Raw genomic sequence first — 22,242 nt, forward strand, 5'->3', positions numbered from 1 at the left:
ACATGATATAACTTATTTCTCACCATCTTTCATCTCTCAGAATGGTCTATCTCATCACAACCTAGAGTCACAGAATGTTATAAGTGGAATTAACCTTAGAGATCATGTAGGGCAGATGATCTTGATTTACCAGATCTTGATTTATAGAACTCTTGATTTACCAACCCTCAAACCTGATCTTCACCACTTTTCTCCAGCTCCGTAGATGCCAACCTCATCTGTGCAGATGTTGAAAAGAAAAACTAGGACTCAACCTTGATTTCTTACTACCTTTACCACCCTATATCTAATCCATCAGTAAATCTTATCTTTTTGCTGTCTTGAATATATCCAATACTCTTCTTGCCTTGATATGGTAAGAGCCTAAAACTCATCTCCTTGCTGCATATTCTCTCACATTTCCCTGTGCTATTTTCTACATATTACTTTTTGACTTTGTTGATTTTTTTTTCCTTTTGCAATTTTCTGGCTTTGCTCCCCTTACTAAGATGTTAAGCTCCAGAAGACTGGAAACAGTGGGTATAGAATACTCTTTAACACATGTAATTGTGCCTGGGACATCATTGGCTCTCAATGAATATTTTTTGAATAAATTAATCTCACCCTAAATAGACTGGAAATATGGACCACAAAGAAGTTACGTGAATTTCTTAGGCTCACTATATGAGTTTGTAAGTTTACAACTAGAGCATAGGTCTCTTGACCTAGGGGAAAGTGGGAAGTAAGCAAACTGCTGAGCACTCTCAGGAAACCTTGTCATACACTGGGTAGATCTGTCTATGGGAAGAGACCTCATCCCAGGACTAGGAGGAACTCTGGTTAGCTGATTCAGGGGAACAATGAGTAATAACATTGGGTTTATTGTCTGTCTTTCTTTCTTTCTTTCTTTCTTTCTTTCTTAATTAAAAGAACCAAGTAACCAGAGTTCTTGTAAGTGTAGTTTCTAAGTACCTGCTGTGGGGCTCAAAGCCAAAGATAAGAAAAGCTTCTAGAAATGTACTTGGGTTTTCAACACCCCAAGTGTCTCTAGAAAAGGGAGGCTACTCAGAAATGGAACTCAAGCAAATCCTAGGCTGCGCTCCAACCTATTGCCCTACCGCCAAATGCTCATTACTCTACCTGGTCAAGCATAAACCACTCACTCCATGTTTACTCAACTCATACTTAGTGAATAAAATACCTACTATGGCTTTTCTCCTAGTAGCTAAAAATATTTTTGAGGAAAAAGTTTCAGTGTTTTATTTTAGTCAGAATGCTACCAAGGGCTAGTTACTGAAAATTAAATTGGATCAATCTTAATCAGTTTAGGTTATATGAAGGTCTTATATGAGGTACCATTGACATTTTGAGGCCTCTGAGGTAACTTGGTATGTGGGCCCTCAGGGTTTCACTTGCAACTAGGATAAGTTTGCTTGAATAGAGAATCTATCTCCTTTTATTGTTTTGTATTATATTTATCATCTTCTTATCTTCACTATGTGCCAAACAGTTTTCCATGGAATGATTTATTCTAATAATTAAAAGAAGGCAATATTCTTTTGGTGGATGACTGTTTTGTCTGAGTTATAAAATATAATTTGCTTTTTTCTTTGTACCATTGTTCCAGAAGAGATTCATCTTTAATTAGTTTGAGGTGTACTGTGGCTTACCTTTGTCTCCAAGTAAAAGATTTTTCTTTTTCAAAATCAGATGAATTCTGAGTTGACAAGGTAAAAAATCTGCACTGAGATTAAAAATGCTAGGATTTTCCATTAAGAAGTTGCCTCTCTAAGTTGCTGTAATTTAGCACTTCAGGTACTGAACACCTATTAAAGAAATGCTTGTTTGCGTTATGTTAGATGTAAATTAGGTGACTCACTTTCTCCATCTCTTTCTCTATATTTATTTTTAATCCTGCTCTAAAGCAGGAACTAAGACCAAATGAAATTAAAGCATTCTTTTGGTTTGATTGGTCTAATATTCTTCAACGAGCTGACTATGACTCACAGCCTGTCCCCCTTTTATTAGTAATTAAACTGAGACACTGAGGCATTATGTAAACTCATAATAGCAGATTAAATATCAAGTCTGTAGCCCACTGAACTGCATTGCCATGTTGAAACTGATACTTACAATATTCTCCTCAGATAATTTTAATATTTTACATTCTACGTTTGCCACAGAAAAATAGAGTAATTAAAAACAATCGTATTTTATTTTCGTTTTTGCTAGAACGGCGTTTTCACTTTGAATGGAAAAGAACAGAAGATAATAAATGTGCCTGTAACATTTGTTTGTTTGTTTGTTTGTTTCTGCTGCATTGACAAATGCTTCTGTGGTGTGTGGTGGCCATTTCTTCTTTATTTAAAAAAAAAAAGCTATTTTTCTCTTAACAAAAGTAACTCAGATCCATTATAGAAAATTTAGGAAGTTTAGATATATAAAAGTAAGAAAGTAAGAAACAACCCACAATCCCACAATTAGAAAGTAACCATTGTTAGCATTTTGTTTAAAAATTTTTTTTTTCCAACGTTTATTTATTTTTGGGACAGAGAGAGGCAGAGCATGAACGGGGGAAGGGCAGAGAGAGAGGGAGACACAGAATCGGAAACAGGCTCCAGGCTCTGAGCCATCAGCCCAGAGCCCGACGCGGGGCTCGAACTCACGGACCGCGAGATCGTGACCTGGCTGAAGTCGGACGCTTAACCGACTGCGCCACCCAGGCGCCCCTTTAGCATTTTGGCTCACATGCCTCCAAGCACTTCATCTACGCATGTTCTGTTCTATGCACATTAAAGAAAAATGTATCTCCTGCTGTAATTTTTTTAAAATCTTTTTGTGTAAGAATCTATATTGAATATATTTCAGTGTCACTAAATATTCTTCCACAATGTCCTTTATCTTGCTGCACCATTATTTATTTAATCAATCCCCTATTGTTGAGTATTCGGTTGTTTCCAATCTTTTCCAGATTATAAATACGATTGGCATAAATGTTGCATGTAGCCAAATATTTGTTCATATTCTTGGCGGCTGTCTTAGAACATATTTCTAGAAGTGGATTGTTGAGTCAGTATGTATGGATTCTAGGCTTTTAGTTCGTATCAGTACCTTTTTCCTTGGAAATATTACTCTACTTCACATGCTAATTTGGTTATAGCTTATTATTTCGGTATTTGAATACAGCTATTCCTTTTATGGCAACCAAACATACTGACTATGTGGTGCTCTGAATTGCTCATATGAGAAGGTTGAGAAACAATGGACTAAATTCTACAATGCCCTGATTACTTCAGTTCCATTAATTTGGCATAATTCTTTTTCTGGTCTGCTTTTGGCTAGTTGTATCTGGACCCATCATATGTTTTACTATTCTTCTGCAAGAAGCCTCAAATAAATTGAAAAAGGGGGCCTGTCAGCTGCAATCTAATATGGTATATTAACACTCAATCCAAATCCAGGCAAATGTCATCTGTTCATCATAGGCCAATATAAGAAGCAAGTATTGTGATGATATTACCCAGGAAAAGGTTCCAGGATAACTCTGAGGCAGAACATGTAACCTATTCACCCAAGAGGCTATTATACAAATTAACGTGCTCACCATTAAAACTGGCAGAGCTTCTAAGGCTCAGCTAGGTTAGCTGCTCAGATGACATCAGTAGGAAGAAGGCCCGGGCATAATTTCATCTTTTAATTTTGTCTCTTGTCTCTTCCAAGCCTTTTTTCCTTCTTAGATGGAATATGGTAGAGATTAGGCATCATTTACATTTTTTAGATTCCAAATTATGAAAAAACACACATTCATACTGGTGTTTTCATTAGTGTCTCTTAACCTCTCTGTAAGGCATAAGGTCTATTCAGGAGTCATGCACCAGCAGAGAAACAATTAAAATATCACATCTTCCCCCGCTTCCACCCCTAAAAATGTTCCTTGGCTCAAAAAGGAACTAGGTTCTCGGCAATTTGAACCTAAAATGCTTCTTCAGCTTTTCTTAGACTCTGGCCATCTCAAAATGCAACTGAAGACAAAATTGTCCCGTAAGATTAATTTTTGGTGATTGAACTTACATCTTAAAAACTAAGCTGTTTCACTTCCTTATGAAAAAACAAATTTCTTGAAGATAGATTTCCATTCCATGTTTGTAATCCCTGAAGCACCTAATCTTTGGTATGTATTGTGGGGAATGAATGAGAATGTCCTACGTCCCCACAAAGGCAAGATATGACTCTGACTGGCAGCATGCGTAGTGGAGAAAATGCCTAGATGTGCAGGGGTCAAAATACCCAACTTTTCCTTCCTGCCCTGCCAGCCGACCGGCTGTGTCACCTTTGACGAGTTAATCAATCTCTCTGAACTTAAGTTTTCATCCTTATAAAATGATGACACAAATGTTCTTCTTTGAGAACAGGCTGTTTTGAACATCAAGGGAAATGAAATAGAATATTGTATAACCTGATTAGTACATTTCAAATGAAAGTTATTGTTATTTTGAAGACGTGTGTTACTGTTTTCCTCATTGGAATCCTTAATTCTCATTTCCCAGTGCTGGGGATGGAAATGATAACTTAAGTCAACTCTCTTTGTATGTGGTCTTTTATCTTAACTTTTGTAAGTAGAGCTTTTTTCACTAAAAATTACGTGTATAAACACAACTGTATCATTTTTCTCTTTCCTTCTTTTTTAGCTGAAAGATAACATACTTGCAGAAAAGTGCCTAAATCACAGATGAAGAAGCCCACGGAAACAGCATCATAACCTTGGGACAGCACCTGGGGCCCCTCACACCTTTTCCAACCTGCTACCTAATTCTCCCTGCCTGAAGGAAACCAGGATCCTGGATACCAGGATCCACCCCTATTTAACTTACTTTCCCAAGATGTCATGCCAAAACGGAGTGGGATCAGAGTGCCCACTGAGCCATGTGACATAGCAAGCTGCTCATAGTCTCTCGGCTTCAATTTGCATCTTTAAAAATAAGGAGGTTGAACTTTCAAGGTTTTGTTTTTTTTTTTCCATCTTGAGATTAAATGTTGACATTTAAAGAGTCTTCTAAAGGACACTATTTATCTAACTTCAACACCTTCTGTGGTTTGTTAGCTCAGGTGGAACTTCTCAGAAGCCATGTTCTAAACGAGAGGTGGTCAATTAACTTTATCCTCTACCACGAGCACAAACAGACCCTGAACCGCATGGACCATATTGTGAATGTGGTTCCAGGAGGAGTGGGGGACAGAGAACTGATGCCTGGAGGGAACGGTCTCCTGCAGCACTGGGAGGCTTGCTGCAAAGCATTCTCCTCCGCTTGGTGTGCTGGGCAACATCACACCACAAGAGCAGAAAATTCTTTATAGTTTGATTGTTCTAAGCCATGATTCAGATTTGGGACAAATATGGACTCCTGCCATTTGGCAACTAAAGGACTGTTTGATGAGCAAAATGGAAGACTTCAGTAGTAGGATTAAAGTCTCCTTTTGCCTTAGTGATACACTATCCAGAAGGAACCTATAGCTGTACGACTTCTGTCCTCAGAAGCTGAATGAGATGAGGAAGAATGAATTAGGATGACTTCCCCCCAGAAGTCAAAACAGTAGGCGTTGCCTCCAGTCTTGTGACACGTGCTCTGCCATGGGCTGTGTTTCCTATAGTTCTAAGAGCCTCCTAGCTTGAGGGATTTATTTAGATGCTTTTATTCTCTAATCTTTCTTGAATGATTTTTTCGAAGAGAAAGACTTGGTTTTTCTAGCAGCCAAACAGGTGAGTGAATGACAATCAACTTTTCAACAGGCGCAGAAACTCGACACTATGCCCCTGAATCGTAAGTGTACAAATCTCTAGGGTTCAGGGGACATATTACCCCAGTACTTCTTGTTCTAGGCTTGAACCAGGACGCACATCTTTCTCTATGATCCAAAGTGAACATTTCCCCAAGATACACATGTAGTGAGGTGAGAGCTCAAGTCTCTTTTCCTGGAGAGCCACATGGCCCCCAAGGACAGTAAGAACTTGATTGTTCCCAATAGTGGTGGCTCCAAGCACATTCTGAGTTCATGGTTATGGATGCCCAGGACAGAGGCATGGTGAGCCGCCAGTTCACAATATAGTATTGCCACATCTTGATCCAACTGTAAGAGAGGTGGGAGACACTTTTTCTCCTCTGGACTGTTGTGGAATGTGCCTTTCAGCTCCTCCTGCAGGAGAAACCCATATTCAGCTGGGGACGGGCATGGTCTCCCGGGCAGCTTTGTTGCACGAGGAGAATACTTTCTGCTTACCTTTGAGAAAATTGCTTAAATACAATTACGCTCCCGACCAGCATTGCCCCCACCTCCTCCGATGTCAAACAAGAAACCCAACCCCAAATCTAAACACCAGACAAGTAGCTTGAAAAATGAAAATAAATGTTCAAATCCAAAAGCCGTGTGCTTCTGTGATTGAAAATCTTTTTCTTAGCGAGTGGGAGTTGCTTTCATCATTGCTGGTCATATGTTTTTGTTTTTCATTTCTGGTGGAGAAGTTTTCTAGGGTATTTTTCAAACTTTCCAGCTTAGCAAAGCGTTGGCTAAAATTGAAAAGAGAACTAGGCGTTGGGTCGGAGGCAGCGTTAGGTTTGTTCTGGTGAGGGGTGGGGGGGGGGGGCAGGTTGCTGACACAGCGAAAATAAGACAAAACATTTGAAACTTCTGGCTTTGTACTTCTCAAATGCCTCTTTTAGAAATCGCTTAAGTCGTTATTAACATCCACCACCCACCTTCCCTTTTTGGTCCTGACATTGGGTAATAATAGATAATGTTGACATATGTTCCCTGCTGGTCAGAAATACTATACTTCTGTGAAAGGTAACATTTTCAAGCTATGACAAAATGTATTTTACTTGGACAGAACATTAGTTATTGGACTAATCTCAGAATGTGGGCTGTGGGGTAAAAGTTTTAACATTTTCGTTGTGGGAGAAAGTTTCTTGGAAGAGTAAAAGCATCAGTATGGGGTGTCTTTAGCTTTCACCATTTCTAGAGGTACTGGCTCGATGTCAAACTCTTATGTCCTTAGGAATGTAAAGGAAACATTCCCAGTATGTATGAAAAACATCTGTCCATGGACACAGCAACTTTTAAAAATGATTATACCCAACTTTACTGCAGTATGGATTATGGAATCAAAAAATATTTTTCACTGTGTACCAAAGAATTCTGTTTTACGGGCCAGTTTTAAAGCTTTTAACTGCATGAGACATATGCTGCAGTTCTGTCGTTTGTTCTCCATGTGATGTACTATGAAATGTGTGTGTGAGAGAGAGAATGAGAGGATGCGAGAGAGAGAGAGAGAGAGAGGAGAAAAGCATGCAAATTCTTCTGATCAAATGTGGTCCTCAAAAGTACTTTTGAAACTAATTTAGGGGATGAGTAAGGAAATGCCCCAGCTGGCTCCCATGCTACTGAAGTCTGAACAGCCCTTTGCAAAACTGGAAAAACTGATTTTGTTTTGAAGGCTCACACAGACTTTTGTGTTGTGGAAATTGGACAGAGTTTTTATTGAATCTGGTCCTTTGTGTTTTATGACAGTCTGAATGGGTGTTAAGATTCCACGAATAAATCTCTTGCCGTTTCTGAAATTTCTGATATAAACACGGGCTCCGTCAATTTGTTCCCTGCACAAATGTCTCTTCGAATGTTAACAAACATGGCGCATTGATGGGTGGGCTGGCCAATGGGACAGCAGTCTGCCTTACTTGGTAGGACATATTGGTACGATTTTTCTCTAGTTTCTCAGTGCTGGGGCCATTGAGAAGTAACAGCTGCTGGCGGGTAACATGGTGGTGGTAGAGAATGAGGACTTCATGACAAAAGAGAGGTTAGACTGCTCGGGGGAAGTGGTGTTAATGGCCTTCAACTGAAAGTCTGGCCAAGACACCACATCAAGGGGATTGTGGCTTGACCATCAGGAAATGAATTAGTTATCTTCTTCAGGACCTCAGGTGAATCACCTAGAGGAATGTTGGTAGTGAAGGCAAGAATATATTTTAAAAATCTAGTCTTCCTATATTCAGCATCAATTTTGTGATTTTTGAATGTCCTTTAAACTCAAATGTCAAATGGATAATGCCTAAAATTAGTTTTGAAGTGAATACTGTAAAGCAGGCAAGCAAGCAAAAAAAAAAAGGAAAGAAAGTCTCCATTTTTATAATAAAAATTAGGTCATGCTCTATATAAACACTTTTGAAGAAGAATCACGATTGGTTTTTTCAGGACCTATTATGTTCCACAATTAATGGTAGCGAAAAATTACATATTGTATAATTTGAAGTTTTCTAATATATGACTGTCATTATAGCTATCATTCTGAACCTAGTATTGGGTTTTCATTTTGAAACACAAGTCCAAGTCTCAGTGGCCTAAATCTTATTCTTCAGATATTTAATGCCCAGACTAGGGATGCGATGGCTCCTTTTTCTTGCATCAATAAGAATTTATTATGTGGTTAAACTGCCAAATAGCATCCAACTCTTTACTTAGTTTGTGCATAATTGCCCTTCTAGGGTGGTTACCGGGTATATGGAGCCATTCCCTGACCATATTCTCTCCTACACACTGCCCTTCCTGGAGACTTGGTAAAGGATCTGAGTAGTCATTTTGGTGGAATTTACATTCATGATAAAATCAGCGCACTAATGGGAAAGCTTCGTGGGAGATTTTAATACACTGCGTTATTGGCATGACAAATTGGGCCAGTTACTTGATGTGCTTCTCTTTGTGGGCCAAATTCTGCCCTGTGTTCCTTACTTGAGATTCCCACTGAAGTAGTAATTACCGAGTGGAAGAATACTAAAAATGTTCAGCCAAATGCTGTTCTAAGTTGCTATCATGTAACTCCCAATGAAGTTAATTACGACTTAGTAAGAACTAGAGCTACAGCATCTTAAGGGCTTTGGAATTCTGTGATCTGCCATCCAAGACACAAGGCCAACAGTCTGCCTTTAAATATCTCATTTTAAGACGTGGATTGACTCTGTTGAAGGTAGACATGGTTGTGCTGTCACTACATATGTAACGGGATTTAAAGAGTAGAATTTAACATCTTTGAACCCAAGAAGTTTGATCTTTTTTGCAGCTTCCCTCTTTGGGGGAGGGTCTGTTTTATAGAAACTTTAATTCTCTCTTGCGTCAGAATCCATTGGTATGAGTTACCTCCTATCCCATTTCCCCAACATCCCTTAACTGTAATAATATGTAATTTTTATTTCCATTAATTGTAAAACATTTGCTTAAGTCATCACTGCTTAGCTATTATTTCCTGGAGCTAAACCATTATCTTCCTTAAATACAGATGTTTATATTATGCATAATATAATTCCTGTCATAAGAATTCATTATAACTTTTCAAAATAGTTTGGTTCTCATTTAGCATATGTCTCAGTTTAGCCTTTTATTATTTTTTAATGGGAAAATAAGGGCCCTGTGACCCATTGAATTGGTAGGCTTTTGTCAGTGTGCAAATGGGGTAGAAGGGGCAGGCCATTGGCCATGGCTTTGGTGTGAGTGGAATATACTGCTATTAGTACCATTTACTGGATTGTCTCAGATTGAGATTCTTCTGAAAGTTGGTATGTGGAGCTTGCCAGCCTTTGGGATCCACCAGTTTTTGCCTGAGACTAATGGTCCAGGGAGTTTCTTGAGGTATGTATTAGGAAGCAGGCAGCTCAGGGAAGGCGGTGGAGAGTGACTAGTTATATATCCTGTGGGAACTCCAAAGTGATACTGGATTCACATTAAAAGACTTTCTAGGTGAGAGCTGGAGAACAACCAACTCATCCTTAGAGAAGACTGGGCTTGACAAGAACCGATTTTACCTGTCTTCGGGCTTGCCAGCGTTCAAAGCTGCCTTTCTATATGTTGCTAACAAAGCTATCAGGGCATGAGGGGCGTTGAGAATTCAATTTCAAAGTTATAAACATGGGATGTTAGGCTAGAAGAAATGCCCTTCTTTCCTCCCTCTTTGTTCTTTCTCTCCCGTCTTCCCATCCATCCTCTCTTACTCCCTCCTTTTTCTTTCTGTACATAAGCATTTATTGAACTCCTAGTATTTGGCAGGCATCGCAGCCATCACTGGGTATAAACAAGAAGAGTCATGGTTCCTGTTCAGGAAGAATTCACATTCGAGGCATCTGGGTGGCTCAGTCAGTTGAGCGTCCGACTTTGGCTCAGGTCATGATCACACAGTTCGTGAGTTCGAGCCCCGCGTCAGGCTCTGTGCTGACGGCTCAGAGCCTGGAGCCTGCTTCAGGTTCTGTGTCTCCCTCTCTCTCTGCTCCTCCCCTGCTCACACGCTGTCTCTCTCTCAAAAACAAATAAAAATTTAAAACAATTAAAAAAAAAAAGAAGGATTCACATTGCAGTTGGGATGATATTTGAGAAAAGCAACAATTATAGAACGTATCTTACATATGAGAGCATTAAGAAGGCATACCCAGGGTGTGCCATTGAAAGGATTATGTTGTAATCCTTTGTAAGTAAACAAAAATAATGTTTAAATATAGAGCCAGTGCAGTGAAGACCAGCAAAGTTTTGATTTTGCCTGGGAGAAATATTTATTGCCTTCAAAAAAATCAAATAATTTCAGATTAGCTTTTCTTCCCCCTCAATTGTTTGGTGTCCCTTCTAGATGGTGCCATGAGCACATGATGTCCTGACCCAGGTTGGACTTTCAAAGATTTCCAAGAGTAGATGATAGTTGAGTTGAATCTTGAAGAGGTTGGAGTTATGTAAATTGTAGTGAATTTGGTAAGGTACCCTGGCTGGGAGCAGGAGAGAAAGCAGGATTTTGGGGGTGGTGTGTGTTATGAGTAGGCCAAGTCTCTGCGAAAATGCATTGAGAAATGGTGCCCATGGTTTGGAGCACAGAGTTGGTGGAGAACAAAGTGGAGATTTGTGGGAATTAGGACCCATAATGACATATCAAGGAGTTTGGATGCCATCTAAGAGAAATGAGGAAACACTGAAAAATTCGAGTAATTAAACAATAGATTCATATGTTAGAATAAATTACTCATTTGATGGTGTTGAAGAGACTTGGCGATGGGGTTAAGGCAGTTGGGAGGCTATTGTAACACTCCTGACCAATAACAGGAGACCTAAGCAGATATTTTGATGGTTAAATCACCAGGACATATGCAAATTTCAATAATAGGAATGAGAAAGGGGAAAGCTCTCAGAATGACACTCATTTTTCTGGCTTTTTGATTGGGTGGACAGTGATTTTAAAATTAGAATTAAAAACATACCCATAAGGAGAAATGATGTATTCTGTTTAAAAAAAAATTTTTTTTTAATGTTAATTCACTTTTGAGAGATGGAGAGAGACAGAGCATGAGTGGGGGCGGGGGGGAGGCAGAGAGAGAGGGAGACACAGAATGTGAAGCAGGCTCCAGGCTCTCAGCTGTCAGCACAGAACCCGATGCAGGGCTCGAACTCATGGACTGCGAGATCATGACCTGGGCTGAAGTCGGACACCTAACTGACTGAGCCACCCAGGTGCCCCCGATGTATTCTGTTTTATACACCTTGTACTTGATGTCTTTCTGAGACATCGAGAGGAGAGCTCTGTTGGTTTAGCCTAAAGAAAAAAAAAAAAAAAAAACCTATACCTCAGACCCAGAAAGTTTGGGTTGAAAGAAGATGTGAGGGCTAATTCTGCTCCATATTAAGGGATTTGAACTTCTTTTGTCCTCTATTTCACTTATTCACATTTGACTTATTTATTCAGAGTTTGCAAATCTCTACTAATATATGTGGTTTGCATCTTAGCTAGCATGAATCTCTATTGATTATAGAATATTCTTTATCAGCCACCAACACTGAGCCTCACGTTGAGCTGAACCAGTCTTTATTTCAGTGGCAATGGTCCAAATTCTCTGCTTTCAGGTAAATACAGAGAAATGTTGCTGTTGCCCATCACCTATGGCCTGGTAGGTGGCAGGATAAATGGGGGTGAGGCCAATTGTGGAAGTTGGGTCAACAGCAAATGATTACCTTCTTTTTTTTCTAATTTTTAAAACAGTTTTTATTTATTTATTTTGAGAGCGTGAGAGAGAACAAGCTTGGGAGGGGCAGAGAGAGAGGGAGAGAGAGAATCCCAAGCAGACTCTGCACTCTCAGCACAGAGCCTGATGCGGGGCTCAAACTCACGAACCTTGAGATCATGACCTGAGCCGAAATCAAGAGTCGGATGTGTAACCAACTGAGCCACCCAGGCACCCTGCAAATGATTACCTTCTATTCCAATGTAGGTCCAGCTCTGTATAATCTGCCTATGCTGGCCTAGATAGATATTTTATTGACCCAAGAATACGAGCTTGGAAACAGGCAAACAAACCTGTTGTTAGATGAGGGGTGCTTAGCTGGGGTCCATGATCTGCCAGAGCCAGACTCACTTATAGGAAATGGTTAGGTACATGCCTCTTGTGATCAGTTCAGGTTTGGAGTCCCAACTTGACCCCTCCGCAGCTGTTAAAAAAACTTTCTGGAATTACATTTCCTTGTAAGAAAACCAGGGATGATAATTTCTACCTTATAAGGTTGTTGCCAGGACAAAATGACACAGTGCATAACACAGTATCTGGTACTTCGTGTAAGTGCATAAAATTAGCTAGTATTAGTTTTATGGATGAACTTCGGGGAATCTGTGAATACCTGCAGTTGTATGCATTGTTTTGTGAGAACGTGTGGAGGTGCTATTATTTTTGCTGGGGAGAGAATATATGCCTGTCATTGGAAACTCAAAGGAGCGCATAACTTAAAAACAATAATGCTTAAAAGCAAACAAACAAAAAAAACAAAGTAGAGGTTAAGAAAGACTGTCCTAGACCAAGTTGTTAAACGGTTGCTTTTTTAAAAACTAGATTTTATTTTTTAGGGCAATTTTATATTTACAGCAAAATTGAGTAGAAAGTAGAGATCCTATATATTCCTTGCCCCTACACCATCACAGCCTTCTCTACTATCAACATCCTATACCAGAGTGGTACATTTGTTACAACCAATTAACCTCCAATGACACATCATTATCACCCCAAATCCATAGTTTACGCTAGGGTTCACTCTTGGTGTTGTACATTCCATGGTTTGGACATATGTATAATGACATGTATCCAACGTGTTAGTACACGGAGTATAGTTTCACCCCCCTTAACTTCCCCTGTGCTCTGCCAGTTCATTCTTCCCCCCACTCCCCCCGGCCCCTGGCAACCACTGATCTTTTTACTATTTCCATAGTTTTTCTTTTTCCAGAATGTCACACGCTTGGAATCATACAGTATGTAGACTTTTAGACTGGCTTCTGTCACTTAGTAATACACATTTGAGTTTTCTCCACGTCTTTCATGGTTTAGTAGCTCATTTCTTTTTGGCACCAAATAACATTCTATTATTTGGATGTATCACAGTTTACCTATTTATCTACTGAAGGACATCTTGGTTGCTTCCAAGTTTGGCATTTATGACTAAAGATGCTGCAAATATCCTTGTGCCATTTTTCTGTGTGTGTGGACATAGGTTTTCAGCTCATTTGGGTGAAGAGCAAGGAGCGCAATTGCTGGACCATTTTCCGCTTGTGTTTTACAACCCTTTCTAATCATCCTTTCCTCTGCAGACATTCCTGATACAGCCCATCCTGCTCAGAGAAGTCTATCCTCTTGTTCTTTCATTTTCTCTTTCCTCGTCCAGGTGCCAGGGCCATCCATACTCACTGTTCACCGCTGCCCAAAGTGTCCATTAGTATCCAGTCTCCCAGAGGAGGATTCTACACCGAACACTTTCTATCCTTTACTCTCCACCCAACTCACTTTCTGTCCTGGATCCTGTTTTCTGTAGTTCCGGATCTTAGGGAACTGAGAAATAAATTCTTCCTAAGGAATTGATGGTTGGTATTGTTATTCCTACAAAATACGATACTTAATATTTCAATAGGTCAGAGTTTTCAGGGCAACACGTTCAATGAGGTGGAAAGGTTGGAGTGAAGATTTGGGCCACCTGGTCTACCAGTAATGGAGATATTTTTGGGTTTGGAAGCTTTATGGACTGCTGAGAAAGCTCAGTTTGTGATTGATTGTTTCCTTTGTCTTGAGTAAGAACCACACCTGTGAATTTTCATCCTTCTGCAGCTACTAAGACTTTGTTAAGCCTCAGGAAAGCGATAAATTTACTTTACCTCAGTTACTCTTTCAGCAAAATGGGAATGGCTTTAGACTTGCTGCCTAAGAATTGTATGTAGATTGATTCTTTTATTTTCCCTTTGTTTAAGGCAACTGGAAGATGGAACGGGCTAAGCGTTCTGAATTTATTAGATTTAAAGTACAAAATATCACTGCATAATGATAGATCAGATTTTTCAAGAAATCCCTTTGGGGAAGTTAAACTCCCATTTATACAGTGAAAGTAATATTTGTCTTGCCTCTTCATGTTATTTTGTAAAATCTACCTTAAAATAACACAAATCAGCAAACTCTTCTTCCTTAAGAAGAACTTTTTAAAGGGAGTGAAAACATAGTTGTAACATCGCTTTTTGTGTGGCATGTGAAAAGAAAATCCTGGAAACACATGTTTATTTTTTTCAGTTCCTGACCACTGTGTTTGGAAAAACTGCCAAGTGTGACTTAAAACTTGCAAATACAGTAACTTGCTTTGAAATTTGGACCCATAATGTCTTAGGCTGTTTTTTGTAGAAAAGGAATTGTTATGTTAACTTTGACTTCTTCTGATCACTTTGGCTTTCTTGAAATCAGTTGCATGCAGATTAACAGAACAGATTCCAATGAATGAATACACTAAATGTAACTGACAGTCCTTAATATACAAATACTGAACGTAGGATATTATCAATTCTCCAAAGAAGTACCCTTTATGCTTTTTTACAAGCGCTTAAGAACAGATTTTAAAAAGGACATTGAAAACTTGCCAGACCTTCTTTGTATTTTGAAAGCCCACATCAAGAAGGGGTAGTAAATAGTTGTTTGAATATAGGAAAAAGGAAGCTATTAGCATTGTTGTTTTTAAAGATAAAAAGACATCCCAAGGAAAAGCTTCATAATCTTTGAAATATGAATATGTTGTTTAATCAGTTTGAAAAAAATGACAAGTTAAAACTTACACATCTGTATAAGTAGACAAAATAGCTCATTACTTGCTAATTAAAGAAAGGTAACTGGCTGTTTTATTGAAGGCATATTTCAAGACAGCCATTTCTACTTACATCACTTGGTAAGTTGCAGGCAGAGTGAGATGGACGTTGGGTTTGAAAACAAATATAGTCTAAATTCATCTAAATATATTGTGTTTGTTTTTCAAAACACAGTAACCAATATTTAAACTTTTCTTTTACAGCTACTCATTTTAATCTCATAGAAACTGACCAGTTAAGTCTTAACATTTAATTTTTTTTTCATTTGGTTTGCAGACAAACAGCCCTGCTGCACATTTTTGACCAGCACGAAAATATAAAAATATTTGTAAAATTGTCTGTGATCCAATAATGGCACAGTATGCTGAATTTCTAAAGCCTGAGGGACTGCTGATTTGTCAGTTTTCTCTGTGTAACAAGAACAAAGTTTAAAAAATAACATTTCATATTTCCTAAAGATTTTGATATGTATTATTCAAATTTAACAGTGGCCGATACAGCAGGTGTTATTATTCCTTTTACACAGATGAGGAAAGAAGATAGATAAATTAAGAATGGAGGTAGAGATTCATTTTCTCTCTCTCCCAGTTCCTGCTGCCTTTAATAAGCAACCAACAACCATACTCATATATCAAAACCATCACTTCTGTCCTCTCTTGGAAGAATTCAGAATGAGGAAGCTGCCCTATTTCTTCATACTACTGGCACCTAATAGGAAGGAAGAAGGATTTATTTGTCTGATTGCCAATATGACAAGTCTGATAACCATTGGTCCACATATCTGTGGTGGGGTTAATGTTCTAAGGATTATTTCCTAGGTGCTACTGAAATTTTTAAATGTGTGTGGATCACCTAGGCATCTTATGAAAATACTGATTTCAATTCAGTAGGTCTAGTGTGGGTGTTAACTTTGCATTTCTAAGAAACTTCCAGGGGTGATGCTGCTGGTCCAAGGATCGAACTCCGAATAGTGACATCCAAAAATGTCTTGTCTCCCTTGACTAGAGCCGCCCCTGTGGATATACCATGTTCTCACCTTTTCCTCCATGTGGGAAAGGTCTACGATTTTCCAGGTTTTCTGCCTGTCATCAGTGAGTGAATTTAATTCAGGGGTCAATTGATAGAGAAGATGTAGAGTCACCATTTTGCCTTGGATAGAAGCAGGATTCTCCATTTTTTTAATTGGTTCACAGCTGGGAGGGAAGGGGATCATGATCAGGCCAGCAGGACATTTTCCAAGAATCTGTTTTCGTGCCTTTGGGAGTTTGCTTTCCAGAGAGACACAAATAGTAAACAAATAAAATGTATGATATATTGGGCTCCCGGGTGGCTCAGTTGGTTAAGCATCTGACTCTTGATTTTGGCTCAGGTCCTGATCTCATGGTTCGTGAGTTCGAGCCTCTTGTTGGGCTCTTCGCTGAAAGTGCAAAGCCTACTTGGGATTCTCTCTCCGTCTCTCTCTGCCCCTCCACCACTCATGTTCTTTCTTTCTTTCTCTCTTTAAACAAACAAACAAACAAACAAACAAACTTAAAAAAAATATATGGTACGTCATTGGGTGGTTTCAGTTTTTTGATAGGTGTCAGAAAAACTCTGACTGAACAAGGGACAGCAGAAGATTAAGACGATGAGGTCAAAAGGGACTCATTTAGGGCCTGATGAATGGCAGGTGCTGAGAAATAATCTTTCCCCTTCCCTCTACACACCTGAAGGGGTGGCCTGTATTTGTCCCTTGTATTCAGGGCTGGGAAGAGTGTTTCCCTGTTGGTGGGTGCCCATGTGTGTTGTGTCTCCTAAGTGATGTTTTGGCAGTCTAATGGCATTTGGGAAATAGTCAGCTGGGACTTTATCAGGTCCGCTGGCCTCTTTGCTCCTGTATGTCACGGGCACTTTCCATAGGAGTCTGTCACCAGTGACTGATGATTATCCTCCAAGGGAAATTCACTCTTCACTAAATAATTAAAGGGAAAAATCCAGGAAGGTTTACCATTACACAGGTTAGGAAAAAACTTCCAGTTCCTTTATTGATCTACCTCTTCTGGGCTCCTTAGACTCTCCAAGTAGACAGAATGAGTTCTAAAGATTCATGGATGAGTAATTTGATGACGTGAATAGCACAGTGCCTGGCGTGTGGAATAATTATTTTTTGAATAAATAAGAGTGGATGATTGCCTGTTAAATAGGCATTATCTATTGAGTGAGGCACGTAAGCTTCCTCTCTTATTCTGGGCTAGCCTAGCTAAAGACACTGTTTTGGGAAACATGGTAGTGGTGATGGTGGGAAGTATGTTTCTAGTTTAAATGAGTGACATGAAGTTGTTGTTTTGATCATCACTTACCAGCTTTGGTTTATTAGTATGTATAACTTGGTCTTAAGTGAAGACTCTATTCCAGTTTTTTATAATTGCAGAGTAAATTAGACTTGCCCCACTCACATGTGAGTTTCACAGAGGTCATCAGCTAGTCACCAAAGAACTTATTTGAAAACCACTGTAATAGCTATTTGTTTTAGGATTGACTCTTAGCTATTTGAATATGTCTTTCACTTTGTTTTCATTATAAATGTATTACACATATTTCTAGGTCAACATTAAAATAATCTACAACTAACTGAGCTAATTGGGCACTCTGACATACAATGTCCTAAAATGGACGTGCTCTGAATTTGTTGTTCCAACTGAAATTCTGTTGACTCCCTCTTTGGTTTCTTCATCTGTAAACTGGGAACTGTGTTTTATTCCTACAGAGGAGGCTGTGACCATCAATTAGGTATTTGTTGTAAAGAGCTTTGATAGCTTGCAAGAATGACCTTTTATAAAAACAGGATACATTGTATTTGTCCTTACAGTATTTTCTTGATTTTAATTATAACTCATCTTTTTTCCAACCATAGAAAAAGAACGGAAAAGGGAAAATGTGAGTACAGAAAGTGGCACTGATTTCCATCACATAAAGAGATTCTACAAAGCTCTTGAGGCAAGTCCGCACCACAGCATAGGCTGATCCTGGGTGGGTCTGGTGTTAAATTTAAATGCTGCCTTGAAGTCAGATAGCAGGGACTCCTTTAGAGTACTGACTTAGGGCTGAAAAACAAAATCCACTGTTGGTGTGTATTATTATGTTTTTGTAAACTTAAAAATTCATAGTTTGTCATGATTAGAAGAGCCTTTTTAGATCTTCTACTTTAACTTCATCCTTTTACAGATGAGGAAATGGAGATTCAAAAAGTTTTTATAACTTGCCCCAAACTATAGAGAGAGAATTGGTCTCCTGATCTCAGACCTATGGGCTTCCATTTGCATATGACCAAGTCTTAGGATACTATATGCATCATTTTCAAAAGATGTAAAAATATTGTGATGAATCCTAGTACACCAAACTGAGACTTAGGGATCTATTTCCCTGGGGCATGTAAACATGACTTGTTTGATCTAAGCTTCTTTAAGTTAATTTCTGTCTATGTTATCAGTGGTTAGGGCACATATCTCCCTTGGTGTTCTTGGGTTTCAGAAGTGGACTCTGATTACCTTAAATGGAAATAAAGAAAAATAAATACATACATCAATAAAGTAAGGATGTTATTAGAAAGACATGATGTAGCCTACAGAAGAAGAGGCCAAGTAATCAGGGCTCAGAATGCCCTAAACCAGCGTAGCTACAGAAATTCAAGTAAGAGAACCTAATGGAGAGTCTGCTCCTAGCCCCGTGGTGGACAATGCAGCTCCAAGCATTGCTCATACATCTTACCATCCCAGGAAACCTACATGTTTCAGGGTCAGAGGATCTGATTTGTCTATCTTGGATAACATGCCCACACCTTGGCTGGGCATGTGGTGGGTGGGTTGGGAGTACATAGAACATTTTGATAAATAGATTGCTAAGCCTGGATGTATAAGGAAGGAGTAGTTCCCAAAGGAGGAAAAAGTGAGCAGCTGTTACCAAAAAGGGAGGCATAGATTCAGGGCAACAGAAACATATATATGTCCTCGAATCCATTTCATACCTTAGATAGGAAAGAATGCCACGTGTACACATTCTTACTTTATAAAATTTTTTTTATATTTATTTATTTAAAGTTTATTTATTTTTGGCACAAAAACAGACACATAGACCAATGGAATAGAGTAGAAACCCCAGAACTAGACCCACAAACGTATGGCCAACTCATCTTCGACAAAGCAGGAAAGAACATCCAATGGAAAAAAGACAGCCTCTTTAACAAATGGTGCTGGGAGAACTGGACAGTAACATGCAGAAGGTTGAAACTAGACCACTTTCTCACACCATTCACAAAAATAAACTCAAAATGGATAAAGGACCTGAATGTGAGACAGGAAACCATCAAAACCTTAGAGGAGAAAGCAGGAAAAGACCTCTCTGACCTCAGCCGTAGCAATCTCTTACTCGACACATCCCCAAAGGCAAGGGAATTAAAAGCAAAAGTGAATTACTGGGACCTTATGAAGATAAAAAGCTTCTGCACAGCCAAGGAAACAACCAACAAAACTAAAAGGCAACCAACGGAATGGGAAAAGATATTTGCAAATGACATATCGGACGAAGGGCTAGTATCCAAAATCTATAAAGAGCTCACCAAACTCCACACCCGAAAAACAAATAACCCAGTGAAGAAATGGGCAGAAAACATGAATAGACACTTCTCTAAAGAAGGCATCCGGATGGCCAACAGGCACATGAAAAGATGTTCAGCGTCGCTCCTTATCAGGGAAATACAAATCAAAACCACACTCAGGTATCACCTCACGCCAGTCAGAGTGGCCAAAATGAACAAATCAGGAGACTATAGATGCTGGAGAGGATGTGGAGAAACGGGAACCCTCTTGCACTGTTGGTGGGAATGCAAATTGGTGCAGCCGCTCTGGAAAGCAGTGTGGAGGTTCCTCAGAAAATTAAAAATAGACCTACCCTATGACCCAGCAATAGCACTGCTAGGAATTTATCCAAGGGATACAGGAGTACTGATGCATAGGGGCACTTGTACCCCAATGTTCATAGCAGCACTCTCAACAATAGCCAAATTATGGAAAGAGCCTAAATGTCCATCAACTGATGAATGGATAAAGAAATTGTGGTTTATATACACAATGGAGTACTACGTGGCAATGAGAAAAAATGAAATATGGCCTTTTGTAGCAACATGGATGGAACTGGAGAGTGTGATGCTAAGTGAAATAAGCCATACAGAGAAAGACAGATACCATATGGTTTCACTCTTATGTGGATCCTGAGAAGCTTAACAGGAACCCATGGGGGAGGGGGAGGAAAAAAGAAAAAAAAAAAAAAAAAGAGGTTAGAGTGGGAGAGAGCCAAAGCATAAGAGACTGTTAAAAACTGAGAACAAACTGAGGGTTGATGGGGGGTGGGAGGGAGAAGAGGGTGGGTGATGGGTATCGAGGAGGGCACCTTTTGGGATGAGCACTGGGTGTTGTATGGAAACCAATTTGACAATAAATTTGATATAATAAAAAAAATAGTTTCTAAATTTAAGTGTTCTGTTAAATAGTATAAAAGGATGCTTTTAAACATGGAATATCTAAAAAAAAGTTAAGAACCGATGTTGGTTAAAATTTTCAAGAAAAAATAAATTTTATTCCATACCTAAAAAAAAAAAAAAATAAACTTTATTTATTTTGAGAGAGAGTGAGAGAGTGAGGGAGTGTGCAAGTGAGGGAGGAGCAGAGAAGGAGAGACAGAATCCTAAGCAGGCTCCATGTTGATAGTGTGGACAAGCTTCCCCTGATGTGGGATTCAAACTTATTGTGGTGAGATCATGACCTGAGCTGAAATCCAGGGTCAGAAGCTTAACCGACTGAGCCACCGAGGTGCCCCTGTAAAATAAAGTAGAAAAAAAAAAGTCAGATGCGGACATTCAGTCTTAGTTGATACTTCTCACTTTATTCATTTATCTAATTCTGATTACATGTAGATTTTCATGTTCCATTCAAACCAACTACAGCAAATATCATAACAATTACAAGGATTTTGTTCAGCTTCGTTATAAACATTCATTCACTTGGTCACTTCATTATTCAACAAAGATTTATAATAGAATTTGAAAATACAGGATTCAATTTCTGACACTAAGTTGGCAGGAGGGAGAAGCAGAGTTTTTTTTTTTTTTTTATTAAAATATTTTACACAACAGACTAAACTAGTGGCTTTTAAAGCAGCAACTTAAAGGTGCCTAGAAGTTCCTAGTGGTCTTTGTAGACAGTGGGTAGATAGCCAACTGGTTGGGGTCCAATTCCTCTCTTCCTCTACCTCTCCTTACCTGCTATTGTCTTTTTTTCACCCAGTCCTCTCCATTTACTTCAACTGGAAGAGTTTCAATCTTGTTTGTTTGGTATCTGAGAAAGATTTCCTTTTATGAAAAAAGAGAAAGTTTTAAACTTACTAAACAACATGTTACTGTGTTACCATGTTAACTGTTAGTATACTTATTAGATTTATTAAATAAGTATCTTTCTAGTCCTAACCCCAGATAATAGGGAACATGTCTCTGTAAGCATGGGAAGCTCATCATCTTAATTAAAAAAAAACACACACATTTTGAACCTATCTGCATTTAAATAAATAGAGAATGTTCATGTAGATGAGGCTAGAGACTATTCCCTCTGAGGGAATATTAAGACAGATAAAAGACAGCTCTTTAGCTTAACTTAGTTGGAAAGACAGACCAAACCTATAAAACAATAAAAACTCAACAGAATAACTGGTTTTAGCAGCCAGCACCGAATAATCATACACTGGATCACCTCGTCTCCATCTGGAGGGAGTTATAGGAGAGTTCCTGTATCACCAGCCCAGGCAGAAGGGGCCTTCTGATGATGGAATGTTCTGTTTGGGTTTAAAGTTCTATGAGTCTAGGGGCACCTGGGTGGCTCAGTTGGTTAAACGTCCAACTCTTGATTTCAGCTCAGGTCATGATTTTATGGTTTGGGAGATTGAGCCCCAAAGCCAGCCTTCAGTCAGTCTCTGCTCTGAGTATGGAGCCCGCTTAAAGATTCTCTCTCTATCCCCCTCTGCCCTTCTCCACTTGCTCTCTTTCTCTCTCTCTCAAAAAAAAGTTC

At 39.1% G+C, this 22,242-nt stretch overlaps 1 long non-coding RNA gene across 1 annotated transcript in view; it reads left to right on the plus strand.

Annotated features, from left to right (window-relative positions):
- LOC123598888 overlaps positions 1 to 7,592 on the plus strand; it is a 40,748-nt gene extending 33,156 nt beyond the window's left edge. The window contains exon 5 of the long non-coding RNA XR_006712855.1: positions 4,668 to 7,592. This is a non-coding gene — a long non-coding RNA (uncharacterized LOC123598888). The remainder of the gene's footprint in view (positions 1 to 4,667) is intronic.
- The last annotated feature ends 14,650 nt before the right edge of the window (positions 7,593 to 22,242 follow it).

The sequence above is a fragment of the Leopardus geoffroyi genome, chromosome C1, assembly GCF_018350155.1.
Source record: "Leopardus geoffroyi isolate Oge1 chromosome C1, O.geoffroyi_Oge1_pat1.0, whole genome shotgun sequence".
Taxonomy (NCBI): Eukaryota; Metazoa; Chordata; class Mammalia; order Carnivora; family Felidae; genus Leopardus; species Leopardus geoffroyi.